The 23518-nt window shown below is 43.0% G+C and overlaps 1 protein-coding gene across 1 annotated transcript in view; it reads right to left on the bottom strand.

Annotated features, from left to right (window-relative positions):
• Positions 1 to 17824, bottom strand: part of USP9X (ubiquitin specific peptidase 9 X-linked) — a 154308-nt gene extending 136484 nt beyond the window's left edge. The window contains exon 1 of the mRNA XM_042974466.1: positions 17729 to 17824. The gene's annotated coding sequence lies outside the window, so the exon portion shown is untranslated. The remainder of the gene's footprint in view (positions 1 to 17728) is intronic.
• Positions 17825 to 23518: the final 5694 nt, after the last annotated feature.

Below are 23518 nucleotides of genomic sequence, written 5' to 3'. Positions count from 1 at the left end.
CACCCATTTCACCTTTATGGCTCTGAAGCCATAAAGTTTCAGGAACTGAGGACAAAAGGCCAAATATTAGGACAAAAGATGTTCCCACTGCTCTTACTGCTCAGGAAATTCCAAGGATTTTGGGAGCTAGGAGCCAGGAACCTTGGAGAAAGACCAAAGATATGAGAAATATATTTTGGTCATCTGAATGACCAAATATGTATTTCTTATAAATCACAATACCGCAAGCTCATAAATATCCTCATTTGCTACTACTTCATATACTTCAACATAATTAATTTGGAACTTACTAAATTAGAACATGGTATTCAGACAGAAACAGTCTAGAATTCTATGCTTGCCCTATCATTCATTAGATTTTTTTTAAAAGGCATTAATCAAATCAATAGTATAAACAAAATTGTAAGAATCATTTACAATCTTGTCTCTCAGTACAGTTCTTTTGAAATTTTAGAAAAATCTGTTAAAATACTAAACTCCTGGGGGGCGCCTGGGTGGCTAAGTCGGTTAAGCATCTGACTCTCAGTTTCGGCTTAGGTCATCATCTCAGTTTCATGGATTTGAGCCCTGAGTTTGGCTCTGCGCTTACAGTGTGGAGCCTGGCTGGGATTCTCTTTCTCTCTTTCTTTCTCTCTCTCTCTCTCTCTCTCTCTCTCTCTCTCTCTCTCTCTCTCCCCCCCCCCCACCCCTCCCCTCCCCACGCTGTCTCTGTCTCTCAAAATAAATAAGCAAACTTAGAAAAAAAAAAAACACTAAACTCCTGGGGGCACCTGGGTGGCTCAGTTGGTTGAGCATCCAACTCGGTTTCTGCTTGGGCCATGATCTCACAGTTTCATGAGTTAGAGTCCCTCTCTCTGTCTCTCCCTCAAAACAACAACAACAAACAACTAAACTCCTAAATCATTCTTAGCAATTAACACAGCTTCTCTAAGGCATCTGAGAAAAGCCTAAGAATGACTTGAGGGCTCGGTTTCACTACTGCAGCTACTAAAGTTTGGGATTTACTTCTTTCAGGAAGTCAGGGAAGAATTCATCTGCTAGGAATATATAACATACAGCTGGCCTTTGAACAACATAGGTTTAGGGGCACCGACCCCCCCCCCCACAAGCAGTCAAAAATCCACATAAAACTTGACTCCCCAAAGACTTAACTACCATTAGCCTACTGTGGACCAGAAGCCTTACTGATAACATAAACAATTAACACATAGTATGTGTGTGCATCTTATATTGGATTCTTACAGTCACATAAGCTAGAGAAAAGAAAATGTTACTTTAAACAAATCAAAAAAAGAGAAAATACATTTACGGTACTCTACTGTATTTATCAAAAATAACCCACGTATAAGTGGATCTGCACAGTTCAAACCTCTATTGTTCAACTGTCAATTGTACATATTCTAATACATATAATCACGTTCTACATAGAAGATGCAATAAAGTGCTATTTCTCTAAATACACTCTGCAATTCAAATTTTTCACAAATACAAAGAGGCTTTCTTTCAACCAAATTTGGTGAGGTTTCTGGTTTTTTGCTTTCGTTTACATTTGTCGTCTAAGCATTGCATTTTTGACTGCTAGAAACAGCTATTCTTTCTTGGCTCTTCTGTACATGTTTTGCCTCTTTCTTTTAGATAAAATTTATTTTTTTTAGAAAGCATGCAAATGACGATTTGTCAAATAGCATCAATTCTTTCCCTTCTTTTTATTTTTGGGCCCATTTCAGGACTTCTTTTTGGGTTGATCTAGGTAATAGAGAGGACATCAGTGCTCTGCTCTTGGGTTTGCAAACTCAAGTAGCCATTTGCAGAAGGTGCTATTTGTGGCTGTATCGCTCACTCAATTTGCTCAAAGACTGGAGAAAAACTACATTGTCTGCAAATCAGCCACTCTTTTCTGCTTTACCAAGTCCTTCAACAAATAAGGGACTGTATATCAAAATACTGATTTATAATAGCTTTTTTCTTAATGTTTATTTTGGGGAGGGGGGAGAGAGCAAGCAGGTGAGGGAGAGAGAGGGAGACACAGAATCCAAAGCTGGCTCCAGGGTCTGAGCTGTCAGCAAAGAGCCTGATGCCGGGGCTCAAACTCACGAACTACGAGATCATGACCTGAACCGGAGTCGGATGCTTAACCCACCGAGGCACCCAGGAGCTCCTATAATAGTTTTTAAATGTGTGCTACGAATGCTAGTGTAACAAGTGGTATAAGCAACCTGGTCCAAGCCTAACCTGGACACCAGATATTTAAACAAAATAAAAGTTGCATGTGTGTCACAAATAAACATTACTGTATATGTAATATAAAATTACAAAATGTCTGGCAAATGGGAGAAATTTTCCTTACTTCCATCACCAAAACTAATAACCACTATCATTTTTGTGTATTATCTTCCAGATTTTTTCATATGAATACTCCTCTAAAAAACTATAGAAATAATGTAACCAAATTAAGAAAGTTTGGAAAATTGAAAAACAAATAAAAACAACCTCTATAATGCTAAAATGTGATTGCTATAATTTTGGTGTATTTTCTGCTAATCTTCTGAAATTACATTTCCTTTACTTATTTTTAAGATAGTAGATATGGGTATCTATCCTTTTTTATTTATTTTTTTTAATTTTTTTTAACGTTTTTATTTATTTTTGAGACAGAGAGAGACAGAGCATGAACAGGGGAGGGTCAGAGAGAGAGGGAGAATCCGAAGCAGGCTCCAGGCTCTGAGCCGTCAGCCCAGAGCCCGACGCGGGGCTCGAACTCACGAACCGCGAGATCATGACCTGAGCCGAAGTTGGACGCTTAACCGACTGAGCCACCCAGGCGCCCCTATCCTTTTTTAAAACAAACATTTATTCCCTTCAAAGAACATTCAGCGAAGAACATTCATTCATGCTATTTATTTTCTGTACCTTGCATTTTGTCACTTAAAATATCTTGCAAATCTTTCCATATCAGGACATGCAGAACTGACCTTTTTGATTACATAGTATTCCATTGGGTGTGTGCATGAGAATTTAAATAACCAGTCCTTTACTGATGTATGATACATATTTGGCATGTTTTTAATCATTTGCTGTTATAAGAAAATGCTGACTTCCAGTTTCTGGTCCAACATGTAAGAAGCTTGGAAGTCATTACCGGCATCCTTACCAGAAAGGCTGGACAGATGAAAATCAACAGCTCTTCTTAGATCCATCAGAAATTTAAGGTCACAGAGCTGTGGACTCCCAAAATCGAGAGACAGGCAAATACAGATAATTACCAGTTTACTACAGCAGAAGCCTTAGAACCGAAGCCTAAAGCTGGAAACTAGTACCAGGCTAAAAAAATTTAAACTATAATGATGAATCACTGGAGGCTCAGTGTGGACAAGCTAGAGTTCAAGACACCAGGAGTGTGTGTGTGTGTGTGTGTGTGTGTGTGTGTGTGTGTGTGTGTGTGTGTGAAAGAGAGAGAGAGGGAGTTAGAGTTGGGGGAAGGTCCAGTCCGATTATGGGGGAGGAACTCCATAATTCGACTCTAGGAGCTCCACCATATTTTCAAGAGAAATATGCCTCCTGCCTGTCAGTAGGGGGAAAGGGAAAGTAAGCCTAAGGGGGTGAGGGGGTCTCTCTAACTCCAGCCCCAGCCTCCTCTAGCCTTTGTGTTTCACCTCAATTGGAGGGAAAGGAAAGAAATGAGAAGCACTCATAAAGGGCACAGCTCAGGGGCCCAGGCTCACTGAAGACTGAGACCTAATCATAGGGCTATAGAATGCCCCCCACTATTACCACATCACTAAAGGTCCATTTACCACAGTTCCTTTTCCCCAGTATATGATCTCCAACATTCAACCAAAAATTACAAGGCATACCAAAGACACACACACACACACACACACACACACATACACAAAAGCCACAGTATGAGGAGACAGAGCAAGCATCAGAATCAAACTCAGATTTGGATGAGATGTGAGAATTATGAAACCAGGAATTTTGTAAGTCTAGGATTACCATGCTAAGAGCTCTAGTGGGAAAAGTAGACAATATGTAAGAACAGATAAGTAATGTAAGCATAGAGTTGGAAACTCTTAAGAAAGAATCAAAAGGAAATGCTAGAAACAGAGACACTGTAACAGCAATGAAGAATGGTTCTGAGGGGTGCCTGGGTGGCTCAGTCTGTCAAGGGTCCAACTCTTGATTTTGGCTCAGGTCATGATCTCGCCGACCTGGGACAGAGCCCTGCAACAGAGCCAACAGTGCGGAGCCTGCTTGGGATTCTCTCTCTCCTGCTCTCTCTGCCCCTCCCCCACTTTCTCTCTCTCAAAATAAATAAACATTAAAAAAAAAAAAGAAGGGGTGCCTGGGTGGCTTAGTAAGTTAAGCATCCAACTTCAGCTCAGGTGATGATCTTGCAGTTTGTGAGTTCCAGCCCCGTGCCCCATGTCAGCTATGCTGACAGCTCAGAGCCTGAAAGCTGCTTGGGATTCTGTGTCTCCCTCTGTCTCTACCACCCCCCCCCCCACCCCCGCCGCCGCCGCTCATCCTTTCTCTCTCTCTCAAAAACAAATAAACATTTTAAAAAATTAACAAAAAAAAAAAAGAATGCCTTTGATGGGCTCATTGATAGATCAGACATGGCCAAAGAATGCATGAACCTGAATATGTTAACATAAACTTCCAAAACTGAAATGCAAAGAGAAAAAATTAAATAAAAAGAATGGAATATCCAAGAACTGTGAGGCAATTGCAAAAGGTGTTACATACACATAATGGGAATAACAGAAGGAAAAAAAAAAAGAGAAAGAAAGGAACAGAAGGAATATTTAAAGTAATAATGGCTGAGAATTTTCTTTTCTTTTTTTTCTCAAATATTTATTTATTTTTGAGACAGAGAGCGTGAGCAGGGTCGGAGCAGAGAGAGAGGGAGACACAGAATCTGAAGCAGGCTCCAGGCTCTGAGCTGTCAGCACAGAGCCCGATGCAGGGCTAGAACCATGAACTGTGAGATCATGACCTGACCCGAAGTCTGACACTAACCAACCGAGCCATCCAGTCGTCCCAGGCTGAGAACCTTCTAATGTTAATGGCACCAAACCACAGATCCAGGAAGCTCAGAATACCAACCATGATAAATGCCAATCGAATGTGTACCTAGACATACCCTCCTCAAATTATAGAAAATCAAAGACAAAGATAAAATCTTAAAAGCCAGAGGGAAAAACACCCCACTTAACAGAGGAGCAAAAAAATAATAATAATAATAATTACTTTGGAGTTTTCTTCAGAAACCAAGCAAACGAGAAGAGACAAGAGTGGAGTGAAATATTTAAAGTGTTGAAAGAAAAAACCACCAACGCAGAATTCTATATCCAGCCAATTATCCTTCTAAAGTGCAGGGGAAATAAATACACTCTCAGACAAACAAAAATTGAGGGGACTTGTTGAGAGCAGACCTGTCAAAAGTGCATCAGAAAAAAAGAATATATAGGTGGGAAACTTGGACCAACACAAAGAAAGGAAGAACATTAGATAAGAAATAAATGAAGGTAAAATAAAACATATCTTTATGCTTAATGGATCTAACAGATAAGTTTGTTCAAAATAATAATAGTGACAATGTTAGCAATAATAATAGCAATCACAACATTTAATAAGCTTACAGATAAGTGATATAAACAACAGCAATGTTATAAGGAATATAAGGGAGGAATTGGGAATATTCTTAGGTACTTGCAACTATCATGAAGTGATACAGTGTTACTTGAAAGTGGATATGGACTAGTTTCAAATGTATATTGCACCCTCTAGGGCCATCATTTAAAAAAGGAGTATAATTGGTATGCTGAGAGGAAAGAAAACAGAATCATACAAAATGTCCTGTTAATGGCACAAAAACAGACACTCAGATCAATGGAACAGAATAGAGAACCCAGAAGTGGACCCACAAACATATGGCCAACTAATCTTTGACAAAGCAGGAAAGAATATCCAATGGAATAAAGACAGTCTCTTCAGCAAGCGGTGCTGGGAAAACTGGACAGCGACATGCAGAATGAACCTGGACTACTTTCTTAAACCAGACACAAAAATAAACTCAAAATGGATGAAAGACCTAAATGTTAAGACAGGAAGCCATCAAAATCCTAGAGGAGAAAGCAGGCAAAAACCTCTTTGATCTTGGCCACAGCAACTTCTTACTCAACACGTCTCTGGAGGTAAGGGAAACAAAAGCAAAAATGAACTATTGGGACCTCATCAAAATAAAAAGCTTCTGCACAGCAAAGGAAACCATCAGCAAAACTAAAAGGTAACCGACAGAATGGGAGAAGATATTTGCAAACGACCTATCAGATAAAGGGTTAGTATCCAAAATATATAAAGAACTTATCAAACTCAACACCCAAAAAACAAATAATCCAGTGAAGAAATGGGCAAAAGACATGAATAGGCACTTCTCCAAAGACGACATCCAGATGGCCAACTGACACATGGAAAAAATGCTCAACATCACTCATCAGCAGGGAAATACAAATCAAAACCCCATGAGATACCACCTCACACCTGTCAGAATGGCTAACATTAACAACTCAGGGAACAACAGATGTTGGCGAGGATGCGGAGAACGAGGATCTCTTTTGCACTGCTGGTGGGAATGTAAACTGGTGCACCCACTCTGGAAAAACAGGATGGAGGTTCCTCAAAAAACTAAAAATAGAACTACCCTATGACCCAGCAATTGCACTACTAGGTATTTATCCAAGGGATACAGGGATGCTGTTTCAAAGGGGGCACATGTACCCCAATGTTTATAGCAGCACTATCAACAACAAGTATGGAAAGAGCCCAAATGTCCATTGACGGATGAATGGATAAAGAAGATGCGGCATATATATATAGAGAGAGAATTGCTCGGCAATCGAAAAGAATGAAATCTTGCATTTGCGACTACATGGATGGAACTAGAGTGTATTATGCTTAAGTGAAATTAGAGAAAGACAAATATCATATGACTTCACTCATATGAACACTTTAGGAGACAAAACAGATGAACATAAGGGAAGGGAAGCAAAAATAATATAAAAACAGGGAGGGGGACAAAACACAAGAGACTCATAAATATGGAGAACAAACTGAGGGTTACTGGAGGGGTTGTGGGAGGAGGGATGGGCTAAATGGGTAAGGAGCATTAAGGAATCTACTCCTGAAATCACTGTTGCACTATATGCTAACTAATTTGGATGTAAATTTAAAAAAATAAAATTAAAATTAAACTGAAAATAAAATGTCCTGTTATAACTGGAGAATACAGCACCCCCATGTTCACTGCATTATTTACAAAGGCCAAGATATGGAAACAACCCAAGTGTCCATTAATGGACGAATAAAGAAAATGTGATACGCACATGCACACACACATACACGATGGAATATTATTCAGCCATAAAAAGAATGAAATCTTGCCATTTTGTGACATCATGGATAGACCTTGAGGGCCTAAGTGAAATAAGTCAGACAGAAAAAGAGAAAGACCATATGATCTCATTTACATGTGGAATCTTAAAAAAAAACAAAAACAAAAACAAAAAAAACAAAACCCATAGATACAGAGAATAGATTGGTGATTGTCAGAGGTAGGGGGGTGGGGGCCTGGGAAAAATGGATGAAGGGGGTCAAAAGGTATAAACTTCCAGTTAAAAAATAAATAAGGCACAGGGACATAGTTTACAGCATGGAGATTACAGTTAATAATACTGTATTAGAGGGGCACCTGGCTGGCTCAGTCGGTTGAGTGTCAGACTCTTGATTTTGGCTCAGGTCATGATGTCAGCATTTTGGAATCAAGCCCTTTGTGGGCCCCACTCTGAGCGTGAAACCTGCTTAAGATTCTCTTTCTCTCCCTCTGCCCTTCTCCCCCTCTCATGCTCTGTCTAAAATAATAATAATAATAATAATAATAATAATAATATTGTATTGGATATTTGAAGAGAGTTAAAGTAAATCTTAAAAATTTTTTTAAAAATTCAGTTTGTATGGTGATGTATGTTAGCTGGATTAACTGTGGTGATCATGTCACAATATATGCAAATAGTGATTCATGTTGCACACCTGAGACTAATACAATGTTATAGGTCAATTATACCTCATTTAAAAGAAAAGAAAATGCAGAAAAAGAGTAGAAGACAAAAAACAAAACACAAAGAATGAGGACAGTGAATGGAAAACAGGAACAAATATGACAAATATTAACCCAACTGTATCAGTAAGCATCAATGGTTTAAATGTATCAAATGAAAGAAATTGTCAAAGCGCACAAAAACAAAAAACACCAGACCAAACTACTTGTTGCCTATAGGAAACCCACTTTAAATATAAAGACACAGATAAATTAAAAGTAAAGGGACAGAAAAAGATGTACTATGCTGACACTAATTGAAAGAAAGCTGGAGTAACTATATTAATTTCAGACAAAAATATCTCTATGAATATCGTTGTACACATAACTTTTTTTTCTCATTTATAAGACAGATGATCTCTTTTTCTCTAAACTTTTCTGTTTTGGTTTTTTACGGAGGTGTAAAATACACACCATAATGTGGGTAAAATCCATGAAACAGTACAGCTTGATGATTTTTTGTTTTGCTTGAAACTTTTTTTTTTAAGTGTTTTTAATCGTTTTTATCATTTGAGAGAGAGCACAAATGGGGGAGAGGGACAGACGGGGGAGGGAGAGAGAGGGGGGGGGAATGAATATCCAGCAGGCTCTACACTCAGTATGTCAGTGTGGAGCCCGACCAGGGGCTCGATCACACAACCCTGGGATCATGACCTGAGCCCAAATCAAGGGTTGGATGCTCAACCGAGTAAGCCGCCTAGGTGCCCCTGTTCTTTTGTTTTTTCGTTAATAAAAACTTACTTAAATTCCAGTTAGGTAACATACAGTGTTAGTTTCAGGTATACAATATAGTGATGTAACATGTCCATACAACACAAGGTGCTGATCACAAGTGCACTCCTTGATCCTCACCATGTATTTCACCCACCTCCCCTCTGGTAAACAGTTTGTTCTTTATAGTTAAGAGTCTGTTTCTTGGTTTGCTCTCTATTTTTTTCTCTGCTTGTTTGTTTTGTTTCTTAAGTTCCACATATGAGTGAAATCATATTGTTATCTCTGATTTCGCTTAGCATTAATACTCTCTACCTCCATCCATGTCGTTGCAAATGGCAAGATTTCACGCTTGATGAATTTTTACATACACACATACAATTTCCACAGTTGTAACAATGTTAATTTTGTTAATGTTAATAATTTAGCAGTTACCATGTGGTAAGCACTGTTCTAAGAACTTCACATGTACTAATTCCTTTAATCCTCATAACAAACCTATAAATTAGGTACTATTATCATCCATTTTAGAGATGAGGAAACTAGGGCACAGATTTTTTTATTCTCAAATTAGTTAACATACAGTGTAGTCTTGGCTTCGGAAGTAGAACCCAGTGATTGATCTCTTACACACGACACCCAGGGGGCAGAAACAGATTAAGCATTTGGCCAAGGGCACATGGTTTGTAATGTCAGAGCCAGAATTCAGACCCATGCAGTCATGCCCCAGTATCTGAGTTCTTAACGTTCCTATAACAACATGTAAAGATAATCAGGGAAGCAGCTTAACACAGTGTCTGATGCACACTATTAAGTGCTTGATATCATCATCTTTACTATTATTAGTTTCATTGAATCTGGGGTGCCATCAATTAGAAGACACATCATTATTCAAAAAAAAATTTTTTTTAACGTTATTTTTGAGAGAGAGAGAGACAGAGAGAGACAGAACATGAGCAGGAGAGGGGCAGAGAGAGAAGGAAACACAGAATCTGAAGCAGGCTCCAGGCTCTGAGCTGTCAGCACAGAGCCCGATGCGGGGCTTAAATACACGAGCCAAGAGATCATGACCTGACCCGAAGTCGGACACTCAACCGACTGAGCCACCCAGGTGCCCTGACACATCACTATTTAAAATGCTACTAACAAAGAAAACACTGTCAATCATAATTGAAGGCTGTATTTAGTGTTGTAAGATGCATTCCAATTTCAAAGATCTTTAGATGTAAAAAAAAAAAAAAATGTACTTTGTAGAATGAATGAAATTCAGTATTACTATATATAGCTTTGCAGTTATGTTGTTTAATAGCTTTAAATACCATGCATGTACTGAGGGGCCCCACATTATATATTCAGTCGCAATCACTCCTTTGAAGTGGAAACCTGCATGCCTAAAACTGAGTTCTCGATAGCCTTTACCATCTTGGCATACAGCAACTCTATTCTTCTAATTTTTCAGGCCAAAACCCTTGACATCAACAAATTCTGGGGTCCCTACCTTGTACAGAAATCCAGAATTCAGCCACTGCTCACCACCTGCACTACCAAAACACTATCCCACAACACGCTGTGGCAGAGACTCTTAGCCACTCACCTAATCCATGGTCTCCTCTTCTTCCTGGACAGACACTTCCCAGCTTCCCTTGCAGTTAGGTGTGGCCACATGGAATGGGAGAATAGATTCCATGTACCAGTTTCAGCCTACGTGAACCTACCAAGCATACTGTGTGCTTTTCTCCACTTGAAGCTTGCTGTAACAGAGATGGCTCTGAACCTTAACCCTAAGGTTGACCTTGGTAGCCATGTGTTGAAGATAACAAAGCCTCTTGTCAGAATGAAAGCATGGAGGGCTGTCCCAATGACCTGTTCACCCACCAGGTATGATAGGATAAGCAATAAAGAAATTTTTGTTGTTTGAACCAGTGAACAACGAGAAAAATGATATTGGAGGCTAGAAAGATGGAGAATCCAAAAAAAAAAGCTAAAAAAAAAAAAAAGAAAGATGGAGAGTCTTGTTAAATAGCAGATGTTACCTATAATAAAAGGAAGTCAGGCCAAGTGCCTTCTGAGCCTACAGCTTTAGGAAAGGACGATGGAAAGTGATGTTAGCGTGTGTTGACAGTTACTTGCTGTATTTAAGCAAGGCGTTACAAGAAAGACAAAAGCTCAGGCAAAAGCTTGGCTGGTTAAGGTGCAGAAATAAGAAATTTGGGGATGCGAGATTAGAAAAGCAGACTGCGCCTGTCTCCCAAATAAGAATACTGAAAAAGGCTTTGTGTAACGAAAGTGTAAGGGAACAGCTCCATCGTGACAGAGTGATGACTCTGCACATCTCCATGTAGGCCACATAAACAAGGTGTCTGCAGTCTGACTCAACCCATGGGCAGAATCCTCTGTGATTCCTCCTGGAACAAGGGGAGATAAGAACAGGCAGCTGCTACATACAGTGTTGTTTTTCGTCCCTATCTCGTGGGAGACTGCCACAAGGCTGTTTCTTATCCATCTCCCTGGTCTGGGGGAGAGCAATGCTTTCTAGCTTCCCCACCTCCCTGCTAGGATCCAGCTGGCAGCTTCTGTGGCCTTCTATAAAACAGCTTGGCTCCACAGCAGAGTGGCTTACCACTCTGGTGGTCCGTCGTTTGGTTCTTCATGTTCAGTGTTACCCTGTGGGGCTAGGGACATGGGGAGATGACACCGTGCTGATCTGATCTTATGTTGTCTCTGTAAGTAATATACTATCTAAAAACTATTTGGCCGCATTACCTCGTACCAGCCTAACAGCTATAATCGGGTCAGCCACCCTGCCGTTGCTCAGGGACTGTGTCACCTCTTGACACAAAGACTTATAAGACTCCTTAGTTAAATAGGGGGACTCGGTGCGCCTGGGTGGCTCCACTGGGTAAGCGTCTGACTTTGGCTCAGGTCTTGATCTTGAGGGTTCACATTAGGCAGGGAGAGATAAGAGAACTTCAGGAAGGCACATTGCAGCTACAAGTAGGAGGCTGAAAAAGCGGGGGAGGGGTGGGATACTGGTATTCCAGACCTGCCCAGGCTAGGTGCCATGCGTAGTCTCTCACAAACTTTCTCGTAAGATCCCAATAAAAAGTCAGGGACAGAAATCGTCGGCGGCTACCCACTTGGGACCCCTCTCACTCTTGAGAGCTTAGTACTTTCTGTCAAATAACTCTATTGCTCCGCTCACTGTCCCCGGAGCCTGCTTGGGATCCTCTGCCCCCTTTCTCTCTGCCCCTCCCCTACTTGCGCGCATGCTCTCTCTCTCAAAAATAAATAAACGTTAAAAAAATAAAAATAAAAAAGTAGATGGAAAGTGGTGGGGTCCTTCTCATCTGGGCCTGCTGTTTGCGATGGCACCAAGGCAGCCACCGTTCATTTCAAAAGGGAGCAGCACAGGAACGAGGAGGCAAATACGCAAAGCAGACTTTACAACTATGTCCAGGAAAGAACTCTGGCAACATCCGAAGCGAACAGATCAGAGGACTACTAAGGTATTAAGGGAACTGAATCACCAAAGGAACCAAGACCCGGTCTGAAAAAGCTGTGAGGTTTAAAACAATGCTTGGGCGGGAAGCGATCTGGGAAAGCAGACGTAGTCCCCATCATTAACTCTCTAGGGTCAGTTCCTTTTTGCCCCCCTCACTCTCTGTACCGACCAGCCTCCTGACCATTCCCTGAACATGACAAGCACATTCCCACCACAGATCTTTGGCCTTCGCTGGTTCCTTCCTGTCCCTGACAAACCTTTCTTTTCAGATATTTACACAGTGTTTCATTTTTAGGCATTTCATATATTCACAAGGTCCATCATGGATCCCCAGCCCAGGCTACACTAAGGAGGAACTGAAAGAAACTAGCTTTTTCTTCCTGCAGTTGCCACTCCACAGCAACCAGGTCCACCGTTGGTTGCATAAAACAAAACCCAGGCCTAACCCAACTGCCTGGCCGCCTGGTCGTGCAAGGACCTCAAAGCCCCAGAAGACGTACCTGATTATTTCTAGGACTTGCTAGGGATTGTCACACGCACTCAGGAACAAGTCCAATCCAACAGACCCCATGACACACTACTACTCTCAGCTGGATACCACAGACATGGGGGCCGCTCTGAAGCCTCCCTTGGGAGTACTGGTAGCTCCAGCTCAATTACACTACCGCCTTGGTAGCCCGAGGGCACCGTGAGGAGGGTGCAGAAGGCGCCTACTGCTTTGTGGAGTGGTTAGGGTGAACACCTCTCTCGTCCGTGTTATCTTCTGCTAAAGCTGCCCAGAGCAGTGCCAGATGGGAAATGTAGGATAAGGGCCGCTATAGTGAGTCCTGTAGTAAGAACATTGGCACCCTCCTAGTACTCTTGTCTTTAGGGTATACTGAAACACAATTTCCAATGTGTGGGGTGGGGGGCAGCTTTCCCCACACTGATGAACAATTCTCAGAAGCCAACAGGGTGTCTGAGAATTCAACTCAATGCTGACTCTACCTACCTGGAAGGAGTATCAGATCCCACAGGTTAAGGATTCAGTCCTACAAGACTGCCCCCCTCCCACCCACCCACACACACCTCAGTTTAGAGGCCGGTTGCAAGCTCAGGTTGTTACCTGTCCTTCTGACCAACTGTCTCCAGACAGGAGTTCTTGGTAACTCAACTCAAACACCAGTTGCAAGTCTACGTTGTAACCTGTACTTCTGACTGGCTAGGTCCCAACAAGCTACTCCTTGGGTTCAATTCATTTGCTAGAATGGCTCACAGGACCCAGAGAAACATTTCACTTACTAGATCATTGGCTTATTATAAAAGGATATAATTCAGGAGCAGTCAGATGGAAGAGGGGAACAGAGGGGGGAGCTTCCATGCCCTCTCCAGGCCCGCCACTCTCCCCACATCTCTGGGTGCTCACCAACCCGGAAGCTCTCTGAACCTCGGACTTTTAGTTTAAATCAATGGCCAAAGGTGATTGATTCAACACCAGCCCCCAACCATCAGAGGTGGGACTGAAATTCCCACCCCTCCAATCACAAGGTCGGTCCCCCTGGCGACCAGCCCCCATCCACAGGTGCAGTCCAAGTCACCATTAACATAACAAAAGACACATTTAGGGCTCACTACAAAGAGGAGATTCCAAAAGGTTTAGGAGTTCTGTGCCAGAAACGGGACCAAGACCACATATACTTATTATAAACCACAATATCACGGTCCCCCCTGGTTTTCGAACACGGATCCCTAACAGCAAAGCAATCATAAAAGTCAAAAGATACTGGCACATCACTAGAATCTCATCCAGTCATTAATAACTACCTGTCCAGCATCATATCCTATTTTGAAAAGGTCTCCCAGGCAGAGGCCACTCAGGTTTGCAGGCTTCCATTCGATCCTGTCAGGTTCCCAAATCAAGAGTGGTCTTCACCTTCTCAGGCATCTGGTACACTCAAGCTAAGAAATAAGATTATCTCCTGCCCTGAGCCTCTTTGGAGATGTTAACGTAATATTGGGCTCTCCCCCCACCCCCCATTACATAACCCATGTATTCATTCCCTTACCCTCAGCTACTATTTTTCCATCCCTCCATTTATACCCAAACATTTCCACCTTTAGAAGGGACATTGGGTTCGTTCACTGTGCTGGTGTAGACTGTACGCAACAAAACTAGTCTAGCAAGTCACTTCCCCTCAGTCCAGCTCTAGTCAGATAAGGTAAGGTTACACACGTGCAGAACTAGTGGGCTATCTTTGCCACCAGGCAATATAGCTGCATTCACTGTCAGCCCCAATTTCGCCCGAAGGGACGACGGCCATCCTGCCCCATCAGGCCCTTAGGAATCCTGACATAAAGGTTAAAAACACAGTTACGGTTTCTTGCTTAGAAATCTAGCCCTTGTGGTCCTGGGTCCTGTGACCACTGCATCAAGTGGGGGGGGGGGGGGGGGCGGGGGGGCGGGGAAGGTTGAGGTGATGTGGAAAAGCAAAGAATACTAGCACCTTCCACCCCTCCTCTTCTCCAGATCCAGCAGAGAAACAGAAGAATCTATCCAGTGGGGACATTCCTGCAGCCCTCCTCGTACTGGTGTCGAGTGAGCACACACACCCGTGAAGGCCTCGTAAGCCAGCCTCCTAAACGGGTTTCTCTCCCACCTGGTCCCCCCTGCCCCTCCACTTTTAGAAAACCACTGTTTTTTGTCTTGTTTTTAAGAGAGAGAAAGGAGAGCGCAAGTTGGGGATAGGGGCACAGGAAGAGAGACTCTCAAGTAGGCTTCATGCTCAGCTTGGAGCCCAATGTGGGGCTTGACCCCACAGCCCTGTTCATGACCTGAGCCGAAATCAAGAGTCGGATGCTCAACCGACTGAGCCATCCAGCCACCCACCCTAGACAACCACTGTTTAATTCCCCACTCCATTCTCTGTGAAACTAGTACTCTCAGGAGGATACCCCTGCCCACTGTTGGACGTCATCAGCTATAAGGTATATTCTTTGGTCTGAAGAAATGACAATGGGCCGTCCAAAGTAGCACAGTATCTTCGGATCTGGCTCTTTCACAGCACTCCGAGCATCTGCCCCTTGGGCTGGGTAGGCAAAGCCCAGTCTAGAGTCAGTGACTATTCCTATCAGGACCCACTTGTAGCCCCAGGACTGCCAGCATGAGTCTCTCTCGCCAGCTATGTTCAGGGCCTTCCCACCAGGGAACCTGCCACACAGCCATCTGCAGGCTCTGTCTCCTCTGCTAATGGAACAGGTCTTATGGATATTTTGTGTCTCAGAAGAGGCAAAGAGGAATAGGTCTGGAACCAGCCCACCTCTGCATTGCTGCAGACCCCCCGTGTCCACTCATCTCGGGGACCCAGGTGGATACCTGAAGGGAACCCAGGGGGTATCTGCTTGTTTGTTCCAATCCCCTTCCAAACCTGGAAGGGGATTCTGATGGGCATTGATATGTCCCACTGTAATGCACCTCTCAAATTTCCATAGGGCTATGCCATGCATGGACATCCCTTTAATAAGCCACGTGTCTGTTACCCTCCTGCTGACCACAAGCCCAGACCACCAGCCACTGACCATTTGTCAGTAAAAAGTCAAACATACAGGCTTTTTTATCACTGTTCAATTCTTCCATCACTGCTAGCAAAATAGCATGCAATTCAGACCACTGAGCTGATTGGTTTTTACTTTTTCCAGGCAGAATGGAGGCCTTCCAAGCAAGCTGTGGTCCTTTCCCCATGGAATTTCTGTCTACACACCAAGCAGCTCTTAGTCAGTCAAGAGCTGTTTATAGGGCATTGACCAAGTGAGGACAGAATCCAGTAAGCAACTCACAAGGCTCCAGAATCAGTCCCAGGGGGAATGGGGCTCCCTGCCTATGAGCAAGCTCCCCCTTGCATTCTCCAGGCATTGCCATCCCCATAAAGGTGTTTCTCTAACACCATCCTAGACATTGTGGGTATTTCAGGTTTCAAGATCACGTATGTCTTTCAGTCACAGGACTGGCTTCAATCAATAATATCCAATAGCGGGGCACCTGGGTGGCTTAGCCGGTTAAGTGTCCAACTCAATTTTGGCTCAGGTCACGATCTCACGGTTCATCAGTTGGAGCCAGGTAGCACAGCGCCTGCTTGGGATTCTCTCCTTCTCTCTCTGCTCCTCCCCTGCTTGCTCTCTTTCTCTTAAAATAAATAAAACTAAAAACTAAAATAATAATATCCAATAGCAAGATAGTAAATGCCCCTCAAAATTATCGTCTCCAGAGTCCCAATAGTGGTCACTGGGAGGCGCTCGCAGGCTCTTGCCATAAACCCCAGTCTACACCCTAAAAAGGGCTATTGCAGAGAACTGGTCTCTACCAGCATTCCTGCTTCTACCCTACACCATGTGTGCACGGGCGTCTCACTGGTTCCCATTTAGCATGTCTAATTACTTTTGCTTGAAGAGCAGGCATACGTGCCTTCTGCGTTACAATACTAGGTAGGGGTAGTGTGCCCCAGTCAGATATGTAACATCTATCCCTTAGCGATCCCCCAATATTTTGCCTTTTAACAATCAGAGAAAAGAAAACCACTTCACATAAAGTCTATTCAAACATACAAATTCTCCTACAAACTTTTACAGTAATTCCATCAACTCTTCTGTTCCTAGCTGTAGCTTCTGTTAGGACTTCATCAACAGGTTATGGTTTTACAATAGGGTAAGGGAAGTGTTCCTCAACCACACTTAATATTCATTCCTATAAAACATTCAGGTAAAGGTAATACAATTTCTTTAGAGAATACCAGCTTACACATTCCAACTTTCATAATCCTATCAACCCTAGGTGTTTACAATCTCTCAATCTTATTGAAGCAAGAGTTAGGGCTTCACCAGTGGGCTTTGTTACCATAGTTCATGGGGCTCCCATGACAAAGAGTCCTGGAAATCTCTTCTTTGGCCATTTTACCCACTCTCATCCTAAAGGCTTTGGATCCCCAGTGAGGGGGGTCCATCTTATCTTGATTAATCTGCCTAACTATTGGCCCAAGCACTTGCTGGTCAGGTATTTCATTGTGATTTTTTGCCTTCCAGCTTGTAAAATTTCTCCAAATAGGGGTAAATGAAACAGGTTTGGGGCCCTTTAATGCTGGGAGACTAACAGGGATCCATCTGACCTGACCAACCTCATGTAGTGCTTTATTAAAACCTTTGTCATAACCCCATCAATGTCTGTTTCCTTCTATACTTTTTTTTAATTCTGCAACTTACATATATTAAACAAAAAACCCAGTTTACCCATTTCTTAATAATCATGTAAAAATTTCCACCCACCGGAACGAATCCCCTTCCTGTTTCCTTTTTGTTTCGCACCTATCAATAATAGTCACTTTACTCACCAGATTTCTTAATAACAAAAAATTTCCACCTGGTTCGGAAGCGAGCGTCCCGTGACTTTCCCCATTGGCTTGTTAATTAACCTAAGGTTTCTATTAGCATCTGTAAGACCCCGAGGAGAAGCGGAGACTGCAAACTCGAGGAGGCTTCCAGAGCTGTTTTTTTGGTTTTGTAACAATGAGGTTACGTGGGGCGCCCGTGTGAAAGGGGCCCCCTCAACCCTGGCATTTACCGTGACCTGGGTAACGGGCATATTCGGCGGGTTAACATCTGGGTCGTCATAAAGCCAGTCCCACACGCCAGGAAGCCTCGCAGCTGCTTCATCCGGGGCTTTCCACTAGGCATTTATCGGGGTTAAGGACAGAGCTCTTTCTAAGGATTAGAAAGCCTTCGGGTGGCTTTTGCCCAGTCCGCCAGGCTGGCTGTTCCCTCGGCAGTGTCTGGATCACGTACAGCCGCCTGTGGCTGTGGCACAGCGAGCCGTGGGTCCCGCACCAACCCAAACATGCCCTTCCCCCCCAGCAGCGTTCAGACCGAAGACACCACCCCCAATCAGTTTCTCTCCCCAATCCAGCTCGGCGAGGCTTCCTCAGGAAGCTGAGGATACCGATCTACAAGACGAAAACAACCCTTTCACACTAATCCCCGTAGGTTCAATAGGTTCTTGGTTTTGCCCTTCCCCCATGGTGATTATTACCTTTGGGGGGCGGTTTTGAGGCTAACGGCCAAAGCTCAGACTCACTGAAATCGGACTTTGGACTAGCATCAAAGTCCAACCGACTTTCCCTTTTAGCTTAGCTATTACAGAGAACAATGACGAAGGGATGGAATATTTTGCCTTTTTCTTATTAGTATGCATTTCCTTATTCCAACTGCCCGGGAGTTGGGTCCATCTTTAGTAACAACGCAGCCTAGCTGCCGTTCCATACCTTGGATGACCACATGCACACCTAGGAATCAAAGGTTCCTCATCCCCACCCTACCTCCCTTCATACCTTCTCTTCCCAACCCACATGTTTCTGTGAGCCAGGACCGTTGAGCAAATCCCAACTCACTGACCACCAACTCTTTTGGGTTCCCGGACCCAAACCCAAAGTTCGGGGGTGGGGGAGGGCTCCCCACACAAAACCAAGCAATTCCTGACCTCAGCAGTGAGTCCCAAGAACTCAACTCAATTCGATACTACTTACCGGGAGAGAGCATCAGATGCCACAGGTTAAGAATTCAGTCCTACAAGACTGTCCCCTCCCCCACCACCCTACTTCAACTTCAGATGTTAACCACAAGCCCAGGCTGTTACCTGTGCTTCGCACTGACCAAGCTATACAGTGGAGATTCCAATGACCCTCTCCTTGGGTTCAATTCATTGGCTTGAGTGGCTCACACAACTCAGAGAACATCCTACTAGATCACCTGTTTATTATAAAAGGATATAACTCAGAAACAGCTAGATGGAAAAGATGCATAGGGCGAGGTGCAGGGGAAGGATGAGGAGCTTCCGTGCCCTCTCGAGGCGCGCCACTCTCCCGGAAACTCCACGTGTTGGACCACCTGAAGATCTGTGGGCCCCGTCCTCTCAGTTTTTATGGAGGCTTCATTACATAGTCATGATTGATTTAATCATTGGCCATTGGTGATTGATTCAACCTCCAACCCCTCTCCCCTCCCCAGAGGTCAGAGGGTGGGACTGGAAGTCCCAACCCTCTATTCAGACTTAGTTCCCCTGGCAACCAGCCCCCAGCCTTTAGGTGCAGCCCAAATGTCACTCGTTTACATAACAAAAGACACCTTTGTAGCTCTCCTCGCTTAGGAAATTCCAAGGGTTTTAGGAGCTCTATGCCAGAAATGAAAGGGAGGCCAAATACATATTCCTTATTATAAATCACAGTATCGCAGCTTGTAAATTGGAACTACGTTTCGGAGGACGTATTTTTAACACCTGATGCAAGTTGTACATATGCATTCTCTCTGACCTAGCATTTCCACTACTCTATCTACTTTAGAGAAACACTCCTAAACAGGTACAAAGATGCAGGGGCATTAACATTCATCATAGAATTTGATTAAGAGTGAACATAGGGCGGGGCACCTGGGTGGCTCAGTCGGTTGAGCTTCTGACTCTTGATCTCGGTTCAGATCACGATCTCACAGTTCCCAGGATCCAGCCCCAGGACCAGCTCTGCACGGACAGATGGGAGCCTGCTTGGGATCCTCTCGTCTCCCTAGCTCCCTGCCCCTCCCCCACTCGTGCTCGCTCTTGCTCGCGCTCTCTCAAAATAAACGAACTTAAAAGAAAGTGAACATAGGGCAACAGCGGAATAAACAACGGTATATGCACACTAAAGAACAGATGCAGCAGGTGACTTCCAAGACAAATTGGTAAATAAAGCAAATTGCAAAAAGATATGTACACTATGAAATAAAAATTGAAAAATCTACAAACAATGCCGTATACGCTTTAATAAACATATATACCTAGAAGAGTACACGTACATGGTAATCGGTAACAGTGGCTGCCTCGGGTAGGAGGGAAGAGAAGGGAATCAGAATGGGGGCTGGTGATGGAGAGGACTTTAGCCTTTTCTTAATAACCATCCTTCAAGAACAATTAATGCTTCTGTAATTAGAAATGAATGTTTTACAAAGGGCATTTGGCTGTGTAGCAAAACTGTCTGCGGCCCTCACCTTCTCTTTTATCACTTTAGCTCACACTGGCCCAACTTCCAGTTGGTAGCACCTGCGTTACTTTGCCTAAGGGCTTTCTCTGGCCACCGGAACCTGCTCAGGATTTGGGGGTGGCTTTGCTACGCCTGCGGCCCACCAGAAATGCTGGGGAATAAGCTCCCTGTAAACAGCCTTCAACCAATGACTGATGGGAGTTGCTATCCATACCTCTCATTAGAGACCAGTCAGGAGGAAGAAGCCACATTAGTTATGTGGACAGACAGGATTTGCTATTGAAAAACAAAACAAAACAAAACCAAAAAAACTGTTAACTAGGCATAAAGTTGTTAAGTGGGTACCCCAAGGGGTGAAAAGAGAACTCTAAGGTCTCATAAAGAAAGTAATAGCAAGAAGCTGCTACCCTCCACCCACCACCCCCAGGGATGGGGTAGAAAGGAGAGAGAACGGAATTATTACAACCCAGAAGCTTGGAGGAAGGGCTCCCCTCTGAGGATGGGGTGCTGCTCACCTGAGGCTGGTGTCTCTGATGGGGAGGGTGATGAGACTGATTCTGGAACTGCTGGAAAACCGCAAATTGGATTCAGCAGTAGACAAAGGAAGGCGCTGCAGGTGGGGAGGGGTTGGAAGAAATGTTCCTTGGGGGATTTTGACAGAAACAAGAAACTAACAGGAGGGAACACAGAAAAACAGGAAGCAATTTAAGCGGCTTCGACCCCTCCAGCCTTGTAGTCTCCTTCTATCGCCCCCTCTAGGCAGAGTCTAGCAGGAAGCCGCTGGCAAAGCAAAAATGTAGATGGTAGAATCCCATCCCCAGAATCAAAAGGCAGAGTATAGGAGGGTGAGTTTGAAGCTTCGTAACTTAATGGCATGCACAAAGGTAGAGAATAGTTTACTGAGCCCCAGTTCATCTATCACTCACCCTCAAGGGTTATTACTACTTTGGCTTTCTTGCTTCATTTGTTTCCCTCTATAGTTTTCCCCTGGAGTATTATAGAGCAAACGACATAATTTCACCCATAAATACTTCAGTGTCTAATAGGATACAGACTTTAGGAATACAGTACCATTATCACACCTAATAAAATTGACACTAATTTCTTAATATAAGAAATGTGTTCAAGTTTTCCTGATTGTCTCAAAAACTATGTGTTCAAGTTTTCCTGATTGTCTCAAAAATGCCTTTTTACTTGGGGTGTCTGGGTGGCTCAGTTGGTTAAGCATCCAACTTCAGTTCAGGTTATGATCTCATGGTTTGTGAGTTCGAGCCCACTTCAGGTCCTCTATCTCACTCTGTCTCTCTCTTCCCCGCTGGTTCTGTCTCAAAATAAATAAATTAACTTTTAAAAAATGGCTTTTTACAGTTGGTTTGAGTCAAGACCCAAACAATGTCCAGGTATCGTTTTTGTTAATGTATGTCTTAAGTCTCTCTTAATCTATAATCCTTTCTTCCCCCTTCCCTGTTTTCTATATATCATTTTAATTCACCAAAGAAATCATGTCATTTGTCCTGTAGAAACGTCCCATATTCTAAATTGTCTGGTCGAATCCTGCGAATCCTGTTGGTATCATTCAACATGTTCTTCTGTCCCTTATATTTTCTGTAAGCTGGTAGTTACATCTGGAGACCTGGTTAGATTCAAGTTCAATTTTTTGGCAAGGATATTTCATAGCTTACTGTATACTTCCTATTACCCCTCATTGGAAGGCACTACGGTCATTTTTTTTTTTTTTTTTTTTTTAGTTTATTTATTTTGAGAGAGAGAGAGAGAGAAAGAGAGAGAGCATGAACAAGGAGAGGGGCAGAGGAGAGGAGAGAGATAGAATCTCAGGCAGGCTCCTCACTGTCAACTCCCCACCATGAGATCATGACTTGAGCCAAAATCAAGAGTCGGACACTTAACCCACTGAGCCACCCAGGTGCCCCCACTATGGTCATTTGTTTAAACTGAAGTATAGAGGCACCTGGGTGGCTCAGTCGGTTGAGCACTTGACTTCAGCTCAGGTCATGATCCCATGGTTCGTGGGTTTGAGCCCCACATCAGGCTTTGCACTGACAGTGGGGAGCCTGCTCCAGATTCTCTCTCTCCCTCTCTCTCTCTGCCCCTCCTCTGCTTGCTCAAATTCTCTCTCTCTCAAATAAATAAATGTTTAAAAAATTTAAAGAAATAAAATAGAGGTAAAATTGTTAAATTGGGGTATACTTTATCTACAATACAATGCATAAAAACTAAGTAAACAGCTGGAGGCATATTTACAGATTATGCATCCATGTAACCACCACTCAGATCAATATATTATAAGCATTTCTGTAACCCAGTCCATTCCATCATAAATGGTGATTTTCCAGTTCTGTTATCCTTTCAGAGTTTGAATTCTTTTTTAATGAAGAACTTTGTCATCAATTCTGAATGCTCTGGAATACAGCCTGGCAGGATGTTTAATTTTTTTTTCCTTTGTCAACTCTATGACAAAGTTGGTGTCCTAGCAGCCTCCAAAAAATGACCAATGAGGTTCTATCTTTTAGTATCCCTATGAACTCATGGAGTTCTAAAATATTTGGTACATAAATATATATACTACTTTGCAGTCATTCTGCTTTTCAATGCTTAAAGTGTTCTATCTTGGGCCAGTGAGAACCCCTAAAAAAGTTGGTTCCCTAGTCCTTTAATACAACCCTTGTAGACCTTAATTTCTAGTAAGACAGAATATTCCAGGTTCATCTTTTACAGTACAGTCTCAGAATTGAAATTAGCTATTTCCCTAAGGAGCTCTGCATGTTTGTTTTAAATTATATTTAGTCACCGTAATCTGGATGCTGGGTATTTATTGCTATCATGTTGTCACTTCCTTTAGGTCTTTTCAGTGCACAGAGCTAGGAAAGACCTACTTGTTAGAAAAAGAAAAATGAACTATGAATTCACACTGCCATTTCCCATCCAAATTAAAGATGAAAGGGTTTTTACTTAATGTCTTTGATTCTGCGTTTGTATCTCTTTTCTCTCACATATAAAACCGTGGTTCTTAACGATACTACCATAATGACACATCGGCTTGATTCTACTATATGGATAGAGTAGCGTCAGGGTAACACTGTCAATGTTATTGCT

Source organism: Panthera tigris, chromosome X, assembly GCF_018350195.1.
Source record: "Panthera tigris isolate Pti1 chromosome X, P.tigris_Pti1_mat1.1, whole genome shotgun sequence".
Lineage (NCBI taxonomy): Eukaryota > Metazoa > Chordata > Mammalia > Carnivora > Felidae > Panthera > Panthera tigris.
Note: the sequence above shows the minus strand (reverse complement) of the source record. Positions and strands in the feature narration are given on the sequence as shown.